Source organism: Nerophis ophidion, linkage group LG26 (genome assembly GCF_033978795.1).
Source record: "Nerophis ophidion isolate RoL-2023_Sa linkage group LG26, RoL_Noph_v1.0, whole genome shotgun sequence".
Lineage (NCBI taxonomy): Eukaryota > Metazoa > Chordata > Actinopteri > Syngnathiformes > Syngnathidae > Nerophis > Nerophis ophidion.
Genome location: NC_084636.1, coordinates 3,652,714 through 3,666,522, shown reverse-complemented (window position 1 = coordinate 3,666,522; position 13,809 = coordinate 3,652,714).

Below are 13,809 nucleotides of genomic sequence, written 5' to 3'. Positions count from 1 at the left end.
CAGACTTCCCTCTCCCCAGCCACTTCGTCTAGCTCTTCCCGGGGGATCCCGAGGCGTTCCCAGGCCAGCCGGGAGACATAGTCTTCCCAACGTGTCCTGGGTCTTCCCCGTGGCCTCCTACCGGTTGGACGTGCCCTAAACACCTCCCTAGGGAGGCGTTCGGGTGGCATCCTGACCAGATGCCCGAACCACCTCATCTGGCTCCTCTCCATGTGGAGGAGCAGCGGCTTTACTTTGAGTTCCTCCCGGATGGCAGAGCTTCTCACCCTATCTCTAAGGGAGAGACCCAAACTCATTTGGGCCGCTTGTACCCGTGATCTTATCCTTTCGGTCATGACCCAAAGCTCATGACCATAGGTGAGGATGGGAACGTAGATCGACCGGTAAATTGAGAGCTTTGCCTTCCGGCTCAGCTCCTTCTTCACCACAACGGATCGGTACAACGTCCGCATTACTGAAGACGCCGCACCGATCCGCCTGTCGATCTCACGATCCACTCTTCCCCCACTCGTGAAAAAGACTCCTAGGTACTTGAACTCCTCCACTTGGGGCAGGGTCTCCTCCCCAACCCGGAGATGGCATTCCACCCTTTTCCGGGCGAGAACCATGGACTCGGACTTGGAGGTGCTGATTCTCATTCCGGGCGCTTCACACTCGGCTGCGAACCGATCCAGTGAACTTAATTTGTATAATGAAAATAAACATGATTCTTAAAATATTGATATTATAACTATTATAGCTAAAATTATCATATTGTGTGTTGGCAGATGTTCATACTGATGTTAAATGTAATGTGGTCATACACACACACACACACACACACACACACACACACACACACACACACACACACACACACACACACACACACTCACACACACACACACACACACACACACACACACACACACTCTTGTATTTGTTACCTTCTTGAGCCCTGAGAAACATGCCTCCCTCTTTAGGAGCCACACACACACACACACACACACACACACACACACACACACACACACACACACACACACACACACACACACACACACACACACACACACACACACTCACACACTCTTGTATTTGTTACCTTCTTGAGCCCTGAGAAACATGCCTCCCTCTTTAGGAGCCACACACACACACACACACACACACACACACACACACACACACACACACACACACACACACACACACACACACACACACACACACACACACACTCACACACTCTTGTATTTGTTACCTTCTTGAGCCCTGAGAAACATGCCTCCCTCTTTAGGAGCCACACACACACACACACACACACACACACACACACACACACACACACACACACACTCACACACTCTTGTATTTGTTACCTTCTTGAGCCCTGAGAAACATGCCTCCCTCTTTAGGAGCCACACACACACACACACACACACACACACACACACACACACACACACACACACACACACACACACACACACACACACACACACTCTTGTATTTGTTACCTTCTTGAGCCCTGAGAAACATGCCTCCCTCTTTAGGAGCCACACACACACACACACACACACACACACACACACTCACACACTCTTGTATTTGTTACCTTCTTGAGCCCTGAGAAACATGCCTCCCTCTTTAGGAGCCACACACACACACACACACACACACACACACACACACACACACACACACACACACACACACACACACACACACACACGGTTGATGATGTCAGTGCAACAGCAGAGCTCTAATATTGGAAGTGATTAATGAGATGAACAGAAGTGTCAGAAGAAGCAGCCCCCCCTCATCCTCCACGGACCACCCACCCCATTCCACGCCGTGGAGAAGTGTGTGTGTACGTGTAAATGTGTGTGTGTGTGTGTGTGTGTGTGTGAATCATCTGACACATGGCGAGAGAGGCCCCTTTCTGCCTCCGCCAGCAATATTGTGGCGCTCAGCATGGAGGCCGCAGGTGTTGGGGGCGTGGTGTTGCTCTATCATGACCTGAAGTGACAAGATGGCAGGTCACATGACACGCAGGAGGGGCGTGGCCTCCTTGTCATTAAATGGAAATGGTAGATGTGTGACGGTGAGTGACAGCTGGCCTGCCGCTCATTTTGTACACATAAAACCTAGTGTGTGTGTGTGTGGTCTTGTATTTGTACCCTCCTTGAGACATGAGGAAGGAAAAGTATCTTCCATATGAGGAGGTGTGATGACATAAATGATGGTCCCAATAACATTGCATCTAATAGACAATGTCTCATTTCTGTGTGTCGCTTTTAAAAGTGCTCCCACTCTGGTCAACATATGAAATAACAAGTGTGTGTAAACATTTGAGGTGCTCCCCCTCTGGTCAGCATATGAAATAACAAGTGTGGGGGGGGCACTTCGAATGTTTACACGCACTTGTTATTTCATATGTTGACCAAAGGAGGAGCACTTCGAATGTTTACACGCACTTGTTATTTCATATGTTGACCAAAGGAGGAGCACTTCGAATGTTTACACGCACTTGTTATTTCATATGTTGACCAAAGGAGGAGCACTTCGAATGTTTACACGCACTTGTTATTTCATATGTTGACCAAAGGAGGAGCACTTCGAATGTTTACACGCACTTGTTATTTCATATGTTGACCAAAGGAGGAGCACTTCAAATGTTTACACACACTTGTGTAAACTGGTCAACATGGGAGCAACCCAGGAAGGAAGGAAGGAAGGAAGGAAGGTAGGAGCACCCCAGGAAGGAAGTAAGGAAGGAAGGAAGAAAGGAAGAAAGGAAGGAAGGAGCAGCCCAGAAAGAAAGAAAGAAGCAGCCCAGGAACAGCAAAAAGTCCAGTGCTGAATTAACTCTCACAAAGTTGATTTTGACACTTTTTCAGAGTTTATATAGCTCCACACTCTCGAGAGTTAAATTAACACTTTCAAAATAGTTGAACATTTTACACTCGGCCAGAGTTTTTCCTTTAACTCACAAAACAGAGTTAAAATAACACTGAATGATTAGACAAATAACACTGCTCTGAGTTACTTTCTTTTCTATACTTAGGTAGTGTTAGTTTAACTCCTCTTCCTCTTTCTCTTTCTCTCTCTTTATCTCCTCTCTCTTTTCGGGCACGTCCAACCGGTACGAGGCCACGGGGAAGACCCAGGACACGTTGGGAAGACTATGTCTCCCGGCTGGCCTGGGAACGCCTCGGGATCCCCCGGGAAGAGCTAGACGAAGTGGCTGGGGAGAGGGAAGTCTGGGCTTCCCTGCTTAGGCTGCTGCCCCCGCGACCCGACCTCGGATAAGCGGAAGATGATGGATGGATGGATGGATGGATGGATGGATAGTTTAACTCCATGAAGTGTCATTCATTGACATTAATATAATGTTAAAATAAATTATGCAAATGAATTCCAATGAACATTATCATTTTCAACAATCATTTATTTTTGCCACACAGTCATTAAAACAGTTATAAATAAATAAATGGGTTGTACTTGTATAGCGCTTTTCTACCTTCAAGGTACTCAAAGCGCTTTGACACTACTTCCACATTTACCCATTCACACACACATTCACACACTGACGGAGGGAGCTGCCATGCAAGGCGCCAACCAGCACCCATCAGGAGCAAGGGTGAAGTGTCTTGCTCAGGACACAACGGACGTGACGAAGTTGGTACTAGGTGGGAATTGAACCAGGGACACTCGGGTTGCGCAGAACCACTCTTCCACTGCGCCACGCATATAATAAAGTATAATAAAGTAGTATGCTTGAACTTAAAATACTGGTTTAAAATAGTCTAAAGATGTACTGCACCAATAAATGTAAGGATTTTTGCATCATTTTATAAAACTGTATTTATTCCAAAAACCACTCTATGGTGGTAAAATACTCCTGTTTGGACATCGAAATATGAAGATAAAAGAGCTGTGTATGTTCAAAAAACTAAACTAAACAAGACAATACGTGCAAATGTAAAAATCTAATTTGGAGGGCCAAAAAAGGAATTAGTAAAAACATTTTTAAAACAATTAATTATAATATATTTCAACGGCCCTACATATTGTTTGCGTTCAACTCTGGTCTCTCCGGTCGATCATTCAAATGTGGCCGTGTGCAACAAACTAAATTCCTAGTTCCTATTGTTACACAACAGAGAAGAAGTCCATAGGAGAGACCCAAAAATGTTGGTTCCCAAAGGTAAATGCTTATGAATGATTACATTATTTCATAAAACCACTTTCATTGCTTGTTTTACAGGCTATTAAAACGTTTTTCAAACTATATTTATCCATCCATCCATTTCCTACCGCTTATTCCCTGTGGGGTCGCGGGTGGCGCTGGTGCCTATATTATTATTATAATAAAAACAGTTTTTTTCTTGTTAAAAGGCATGTTACATGTTAAAACTGTGGTGTTTTGGGTGGGACAAGCACAGACTAAATTGATTTCAGTGGACGGGGCTGATTGGAAATACGAGTGTTTTGAGTTATGAGCTCGGTTGTGGCACGTTAATTGAGATACCACTGTCCATCCATCCATCCATCCATCATCTTCCGCTTATCCGAGGTCGGGTCGCGGGGGCAGCAGCCTAAGCAGGGAAGCCCAGACTTCCCTATCTCCAGCCACTTCGTCTAGCTCTTCCCGGGGGATCCCGAGGCGTTCCCAGGCCAGCCGGGAGACATAGTCTTCCCAACGTGTCCTGGGTCTTCCCCGTGGCCTCCTACCAGCTGGACGTGCCCTAAACACCTCCCTAGGGAGGCGTTCGGGTGGCATCCTGACCAGATGCCCGAACCACCTCATCTGGCTCCTCTCGATGTGGAGGAGCAGCGGCTTTACGTTGAGCTCCTCCCGGATGGCAGAGCTTCTCACCCTATCTCTAAGGGAGAGACCCTAACTCATTTGGGCCGCTTGTACCCGTGATCTTATCCTTTCGGTCATGACCCAAAGCTCATGACCATAGGTGAGGATGGGAACGTAGATCGACCGGTAAATTGAGAGCTTTGCCTTCCGGCTCAGCTCCTTCTTCACCACAACGGATCGATACAACGTCCGCATTACTGAAGACGCCGCACCGATCCGCCTGTCGATCTCACCATCCACTCTTCCCCCACTCGTGAACAAGACTCCCAGGTACTTGAACTCCTCCACTTGGGGCAGGGTCTCCTCCCCAACCCGGAGATGGCACTCCACCCTGTATTTACCACTGTATTTACCTTTATTGAACATCAAATAGTCTGCATGTACACTGTGAACAGTGGCAAATAATTGAAATATGAAATATTACATTCTGTTTATTTGACCTGGATTATCTCAAAATACTTTTGTCGAAAGACACGGTTATTGAATTGGGTTTTAGACTTACTTACAGTTGACCTAAAACATAATGAATGAAGGTAAAATGTACAAACTTTCGTCTGAAACATTGTATGAGCTTTGGATATCAAATGGTTTGTGACATTTAAGCTCAGACATTTTTATTATAAACCTTTGCTCACTTTGTGATCAATCAATCAATCAATGTTTATTTATATAGCCCCAAATCACAAATGTCTCAAAGGACTGCACAAATCATTACGACTACAACATCCTCGGAAGAACCCACAAAAGGGCAAGGAAAACTCACACCCAGTGGGCAGGGAGAATTCACATCCAGTGGGACGCCAGTGACAATGCTGACTATGAGAAACCTTGGAGAGGACCTCAGATGTGGGCAACCCCCCCCCCCTCTAGGGGACCGAAAGCAATGGATGTCGAGCGGGTCTAACCTGATACTGTGAAAGTTCAATCCATAGTGGCTCCAAGACAGCAGTGAGAGTCCCGTCCACAGGAAACCATCTCAAGCGGATCAGCAGCGTAGAGATGTCCCCAACCGATACAGGCGAGCGGTCCATCCTGGGTCCCGACGAGCGGTCCATCCTGGGTCTCGACTCTGGACAGTCAGTATTTCATCCATGGTCATGAGTGTTAAGACTTCATTTAAGTTTCATTCACTTTTTAACTGCCTTCATTTTCACATGTGGCTAAGAACGTGACAAGTAGTTATCACTTTCATAAAATTACCTTATGAAAGACAACAAGTCTCTCAATGGCATCACATGCAATGATTTTTGGAGACTTCGGTCCTCCTGGTGGTGGTGGAAGGAGATGTATGAGCAACAACAGGGAGGCCATTTCATGGTCGTAAGCTGAGGACAAAGATTCACAAGAATTAACTCAAGAATTTTCCAATTTCTTCCATCTACTGTTCATATTTATTCCAAATATCAGATACATTTTCAGAGATACAGGAGATACTTTAAAACAAGAAAAACAAATAAAACTCACATGTTGCCTCCTTCATATGTTGACCAAAGGACATGTTGTCCTTAAGGCTCTGGATGCTGTGGGGCTGTCTTGGTTGACAAGACTCTGCAGCATCGCGTGGACATCGGGGGCGGTACTTCTGGATTGGCAGACCGGGGTGGTGGTTCCTCTCTTTAAGAAGGGGGACCGGAGGGTGTGTTCCAACTATCGTGGGATCACACTCCTCAGCCTTCCCGGTAAGGTTTATTCAGGTGTACTGGAGAGGAGGCTACGCCGGATAGTCCAACCTCGGATTCAGGAGGAACAGTGTGGTTTTCGTCCTGGTCGTGGAACTGTGGACCAGCTCTATACTCTGGGCAGGGTTCTTGAGGGTGCATGGGAGTTTGCCCAACCAGTCTACATGTGCTTTGTGGACTTGGAGAAGGCATTCGACCGTGTCCCTCGGGAAGTCCTGTGGGGAGTGCTCAGAGAGTATGGGGTATCGGACTGTCTGATTGTGGCGGTCCGCTCCCTGTATGATCAGTGTCAGAGCTTGGTCCGCATTGCCGGCAGTAAGTCGAACACGTTTCCAGTGAGGGTTGGACTCCGCCAAGGCTGTCTTTTGTCACCCATTCTGTTCATAACTTTTATGGACAGAATTTCTAGGCGCAGTCTAGTTGAGGGGTTCCGGTTTGGTGACCGCAGGATTAGGTCTCTGCTTTTTGCAGATGATGTGGTCCTGATGGCTTCATCTGACCGGGATCTTCAGCTCTCACTGGATCGGTTCGCAGCCGAGTGTGAAGCGACCGGAATGAGAATCAGCACCTCCAAGTCCGAGTCCATGGTTCTCGCCCGGAAAAGGGTGGAGTGCCATCTCCGGGTTGGGGAGGAGACCCTGCCCCAAGTGGAGGAGTTCAAGTACCTAGGAGTCTTGTTCACGAGTGAGGGAAGAGTGGATCGTGAGATCGACAGGCGGATCGGTGCGGCGTCTTCAGTAATGCGGACGTTGTACCGATCCGTTGTGGTGAAGAAGGAGCTGAGCCGGAAGTCAAAGCTCTCAATTTACCGGTCGATCTACGTTCCCATCCTCACCTATGGTCATGAGCTTTGGGTCATGACCGAAAGGATAAGATCACGGGTACAAGCGGCCGAAATGAGTTTCCTCCGCCGGGTGGCGGGTCTCTCCCTTAGAGATAGGGTGAGAAGCTCTGCCATCCGGGAGGAACTCAAAGTAAAGCCGCTGCTCCTTCACATGGAGAGGAGCCAGATGAGGTGGTTCGGGCATCTGGTCAGGATGCCACCCGAACGCCTCCCTAGGGAGGTGTTTAGGGCACGTCCAACCGGTAGGAGGCCACGGGGAAGACCCAGGACACGTTGGGAAGACTATGTCTCCCGGCTGGCCTGGGAACGCCTCGGGATCCCCCGGGAAGAGCTAGACGAAGTGGCTGGGGAGAGGGAAGTCTGGGTTTCCCTGCTTAGGCTGTTGCCCCCGCGACCCGACCTCGGATAAGCGGAAGATGATGGATGGATGGATGGATGTTGCCTCATCACTTCCAAAGGAACATTCTGCTGACTGTAACAAGCGCCGCAACTCTGGTGTTGAAGTAAGTCGCTTAGCCTCTTTTATGATGTTTGGTTTGAAGAACACATCCCACTTCTGAAGCAGCCTGGAGGATGTCTCATCATCAAATAGGAGAATGCTCCACCTTTAAGAAAGAAGATATTTAACTACCACCGAAGGAAATACTTTCAAATGTCAGGCTGCTCCAAACATCTCATTCCAAACTTACCAATCCTTTTGTATCCAGGAATCTTGGGAAGGTGGAGAGGATATCACCACTTGTACCTGGGTCATTCAATCAATCAATCAATCAATGTTTACTTATATAGCCCTAAATCACTAGTGTCTCAAAGGGCTGCACAAACCACTACGACATCCTCGGTGTGTGTTGTTGACATAAACAAAATACACATATGTGTAATGTGTGTTATCGACATAAACAACATACATATATGTGTGTTGTTGACATAAACAACATACACTTGTGTGTGTGTGTGTTGTCAACATTAGCAACATACCAAAATGTGTAACATGTGTGCGTTGTCGACAAAAACAACGTACAAATATATGTAATGTGTGTGTTGTCACCATAAACAACATACACATGTCTATGTACATGTTGTCGACATTATCAACATACACATATGCGTAATATGTGTGTGTTGTCAACATAAACAACATACAAATATGTGTAATGTGTGTGTGTTATCGACATAAACGACATACAAAGAGGTGTGTGTTGTCGACATAAACAACATACAAATATGTGTAGTGTGTGTGTTATCGACATAAACAACATACAAATAGGTGTGTGTTGTTGACATAAACAAAATACAAATATGTGTAGTGTGTGTGTGTTATTGACATAAACAACATAGAAATAGGTGTGTGTTGTCGACATAAACAACATACAAATATGTGTAGTGTGTGTGTTATCGACATAAACAACATACAAATAGGTGTGTGTTGTTGACATAAACAAAATACACTTATGTGTAATGTGTGTTATCGACATAAACAACATACACATATGTGTAATGGGTTTTAGTCAACAAAAAACAACATACAAATATGTGTAATGTGTGTGTGTTATCGACATAAACAACATACAAATAGGTGTGTGTTGTCGACATAAACAACATACAAATATGTGAAATGTGTGTGTGTTATCGACATAAACAACATACAAATAAGTGTGTGTTGTTGACACAAACAACATACACATATATGTAATGTGTGTTATCGACATAAACAACATACATATATGTGTGTTGTTGACATAAACAACATACAAATATGTGAAATGTGTGTGTGTTATCGACATAAACAACATACACATAGGTGTGTGTTGTCGACATAAACAACATACAAATATGTGTAGTGTGTGTGTTATCGACATAAACAACATACAAATAAGTGTGTGTTGTTGACACAAACAACATACACATATGTGTAATGTGTGTTATCGACATAAACAACATACACATATGTGTAATGTGTTTTAGTCAACAAAAAACAACATACAAATATGTGTAATGTGTGTGTGTTATCGACATAAACAACATACAAATAGGTGTGTGTTGTCGACATAAACAACATACAAATATGTGTAGTGTGTGTGTTATCGACATAAACAACATACATATATGTGTGTTGTTGACATAAACAACATACAAATATGTGAAATGTGTGTGTGTTATCGACATAAACAACATACAAATAGGTGTGTGTTGTCGACATAAACAACATTCAAATATGTGTAGTGTGTGTGTTATCGACATAAACAACATACAAATAAGTGTGTGTTGTTGACACAAACAACATACACATATATGTAATGTGTGTTATCGACATAAACAACATACATATATGTGTGTTGTTGACATAAACAACATACAAATATGTGAAATGTGTGTGTGTTATCGACATAAACAACATACACATAGGTGTGTGTTGTCGACATAAACAACATACAAATATGTGTAGTGTGTGTGTTATCGACATAAACATCATACAAATAAGTGTGTGTTGTTGACATAAACAAGATACACATATGTGTAATGTGTGTTATCGACATAAACAACACACATATATGTGTGTTGTCGACATAAACAATATACACATATGTGTAATGCGTGTTATCGACATAAACAACACACATATAGTTGTGTGTTGTTGACATAAACAACATACACATATGTGTAATGTGTGTTATCGACATAAACAACACACATATATGTGTGTTGTAGACATGAACAACATACACATATGTGTAATGTGTGTTAGTCAACATAAACAACATACATATATGTGTGTTGTTGACATAAACAACATACTCATATGTGTAATGTGTGTTATCGACATAAACAACATACAAATAGGTGTGTGTTGTTGACATAAACAACATACACATATGTGTAATGTGTGTTAGTCGACATAAACAACATACATATATGTGTGTTGTTGACCTAAACAACATACTCATATGTGCAATGTGTGTTATCGACATAAACAACATACATATATGTGTGTTGTTGACATAAACAAGATACTCATATGTGTAATGTGTGTTATCGACATAAACAACATACAAATAGGTGTGTGTTGTTGACATAAACAACATACACATATGTGTAATGTGTGTTAGTCAACATAAACAACATACATATATGTGTGTTGTTGACCTAAACAACATTCTCATATGTGTAATGTGTGTTATCGACATAAACAACATACAAATAAGTGTGTGTTGTTGACATAAACAACATACACATATGTGTAATGTGTGTTAGTCAACATAAACAACATACATATATGTGTGTTGTTGACATAAACAACATACTCATATGTGTAATGTGTGTTATCGACATAAACAACATACAAATAGGTGTGTGTTGTTGACATAAACAACATACTCATATGTGTAATGTGTGTTATCGACATAAACAACATACATATATGTGTGTTGTTGACATAAACAAGATACTCATATGTGTAATGTGTGTTAGTCAACATAAACAACATACAAATAGGTGTGTGTTGTTGACATAAACAACATACACATATGTGTAATGTGTGTTAGTCAACATAAACAACATACATATATGTGTGTTGTTGACCTAAACAACATACTCATATGTGCAATGTGTGTTATCGACATAAACAACATACATATATGTGTGTTGTTGACATAAACAAGATACTCATATGTGTAATATGTGTTATCGACATAAACAACATACAAATAGGTGTGTGTTGTTGACATAAACAACATACACATATGTGTAATGTGTGTTAGTCAACATAAACAACATACATATATGTGTGTTGTTGACCTAAACAACATTCTCATATGTGTAATGTGTGTTATCGACATAAACAACATACAAATAAGTGTGTGTTGTTGACATAAACAACATACACATATGTGTAATGTGTGTTAGTCAACATAAACAACATACATATATGTGTGTTGTTGACATAAACAACATACTCATATGTGTAATGTGTGTTATCGACATAAACAACATACAAATAGGTGTGTGTTGTTGACATAAACATACACATATGTGTAATGTGTGTTACTCAACATAAACAACATACATATATGTGTGTTGTTGACCTAAACAACATACTCATATGTGTAATGTGTGTTATCGACATAAACAACATACAAATAGGTGTGTGTTGTTGACATAAACAACATACACATATGTGTAATGTGTGTTAGTCAACATAAACAACATACATATATGTGTGTTGTTGACATAAACAACATACTCATATCTCTAATGTGTGTTATCGACATAAACAACATACAAATAGGTGTGTGTTGTCGACATAAACAACATACACATATGTGTAATGTGTGTTAGTCAACATAAACAACATACATATATGTGTGTTGTTGACCTAAACAACATACTCATATGTGTAATGTGTGTTATCGACATAAACAACATACAAATAGGTGTGTGTTGTTGACATAAACAACATACACATATGTGTAATGTGTGTTAGTCAACATAAACAACATACACATATGTGTGTTGTTGACATAAACAACTTACTCATATGTGTAATGTGTGTTATCGACATAAACAACATACATATATGTGTGTTGTTGACATAAACAAGATACTCATATGTGTAATGTGTGTTAGTCAACATAAACAACATACAAATAGGTGTGTGTTGTTGACATAAACAACATACACATATGTGTAATGTGTGTTAGTCAACATAAACAACATACACATATGTGTGTTGTTGACATAAACAACATACTCATATGTGTAATGTGTGTTATCGACATAAACAACATACAAATATGTGTGTTGTTGACATAAACAAGATACTCATATGTGTAATGTGTGTTAGTCAACATAAACAACATACAAATAGGTGTGTGTTGTTGACATAAACAACATACACATATGTGTAATGTGTGTTAGTCAACATAAACAACATACACATATGTGTGTTGTTGACATTAACAACATACTCATATGTGTAATGTGTGTTATCGACATAAACAATATACAAATAGGTGTGTGTTGTTGACATAAACAACATACACATGTGTGTAATGTGTGTTAGTCAACATAAACAACATACATATATGTGTGTTTAGTCGTAATTACCAGGAATTTCCCCCTTTTGCTAATGAATGGGCAATAAACAATATACAAACCTCTCCATATCCTACATTTCTCAACCGATTCGAACTCTTCCAAGTGCTTTGAAGACAACTTCAAAGACGTGTTGTCCGCTATTCTTCCTATTTTAGTCGACAAAACCTGCTGTGATTTTACTTGACTAAAACTGATTTAATACAGATGACTAAGATAAGACTAAAACCAAGATATATTCTGGTTAAAAGACTACAAACCTAAGTTTAAAAACAGCTGTCAAAATTAACACAGTTATGAACATTGTAAGTAATATTTGCGGGAACTTTCCTGCCAAAACACTCATATTTTTTTAAAAAAAGAAAAAAAATCTTGCATTTTTTGTGAGATTGCGGATGTTGTCTTTGACTTTTCAGACAAAGTATCGTTTTGTTCCTCCTCGACGTGAACTGCTTGTTAGCGTGCTTATGGCGTGTTTGCAGCTAATTAACAAATTAAAAATAGCTCAGGTGATAAATGAGGTGTCGGAGTGACTCAGAAGGGACGTGTGTGTGTGTGTGTGTGTGTGTGTGTGTGTGTGTGTGTGTGTGTGTGTTCTTGTATTTTTACCCTTCTTGAGACATCAACAAGGAAAAGTAGCGTCCATATTGTCAGGCGTGTCCCTGACAGTTTTGGTCTATGTCTCAGTTTTTTCCTCTGCATTTGTCTTTAGTTCCTGTCAGCACTCTTATTTTGGTTCTGTTTCTTGTAACCCTCAGCTGTGGCTGATTGGCACCTGGCCACACCTGGGATCAATCAGCCAGCCACTATTTCAGACCTGTTTTCTCCTCCTGTCCGGGCTGGATTATGGTCGTGTCGTTTTGTTACAGCTACTACCTGCCATGCTACATTTTGTCCTGATCGTCGTAGCGGTAAGCTGTTTCTGTTAGCATTAGTTATTTCCAGTTTTTCTGTTTGCTATCCACTAGCTTCCATGCTAAAGTTCCTTTTTGTTTTCTAGCTTTTAGTGCTAGCTCACTTAGTTTGTTATTCCACCCACGTGTGTGCTTTTTGTTTATTCTTGTTTAGTTTTAATTAAATCATGTTTTCATATTCTATGCCTGCCTCCGCCTCTTCATCTTGGGGTTCTTCAACAACAAGTACCTCTGACACATATAAGGACTGGTGAACAAGTTAGGACCAAAATCATGGTCCCATTAGGATATTGAGTAACATTTGATCATAACATTGCACAAATGTTCAGTTTTTCTTGTAAAATTTTGAATTGCATCAAGCAAATTTTTTTGTTGTTCTTGTAAAATAGTAAAAATTTTTGAGTACAAGTATGACTTATGTCATCATTT